This window comes from Hetaerina americana, unplaced genomic scaffold (genome assembly GCF_022747635.1).
Source record: "Hetaerina americana unplaced genomic scaffold, ioHetAmer1.1.p SCAF_447, whole genome shotgun sequence".
Lineage (NCBI taxonomy): Eukaryota > Metazoa > Arthropoda > Insecta > Odonata > Calopterygidae > Hetaerina > Hetaerina americana.
The window spans coordinates 687-1,350 of record NW_027287038.1 but is presented as its reverse complement, the minus strand read 5'-3'; the positions used below and the strand labels follow the sequence as shown (position 1 = coordinate 1,350).

At 59.0% G+C, this 664-nt stretch overlaps 1 pseudogene; it reads right to left on the bottom strand.

The window, feature by feature from the left end:
• Positions 1-208: 208 nt before the first annotated feature.
• Positions 209-342, bottom strand: LOC139693188 (U2 spliceosomal RNA; annotated as a pseudogene).
• Positions 343-664: the final 322 nt, after the last annotated feature.

The following is a 664-nucleotide window of genomic DNA, read 5'->3' as shown; positions in this document are numbered from 1 at the left end:
ACGGTCCGTGAGCGACCGGGGAGCCCTGAGGGGGCGGTGGGTCCCACGGTCCGCCTTGAAGAGGCAATGGACCGTGGGGCCATCGGGGGTCGAAAGAGGGGCTACTGGGCAGAGCAGGCGCCTAGTGTCCTGTTGCCCCTTCCCTCTGGGAGTGTCCCGGGGGGCTTACCGTTGGTCGGGGCCCGTCCGGGATTCCTCAGAGAGGCAAGAAAGGTCCAAAAGCGGTAGATCTGTTCATTTAAAAATTTGAATTTGGCGGGCGAAAAAGAAGAAAGTTAAGGGGATTAAGCTGATAAGAACAGATACTACACTTTGATCTTAGCCATAAGGCCGAGAAGCGATAAGGGAGCCCTTTTCTGCAATATTTACATGTGTAGGGACGACCCCGGAGCACTTGGGGCGGAGGGCGCAGGATTGGCGTAGGCGCCGCGGGGTGGCATTGGTCGGGGAGAATTCGCGTAGGATCCTGCGGGGGTGTTTCCGAAGGCTTCCTTGTTTTCCTGCAGCAAGAAAAGTTTTGGGGGGGCGCGGGGGGCAGGACGGCCGGAGCAATTGCGTCCCCGGAGTCCGGAGGCGAGACAGTAAATTGCAACGCGGAGTCCTTCGCTAGGTCGTGCCATCTCTGTGAGCGACACACGAGACGTATTGCAAGCTCTCTCCCCGC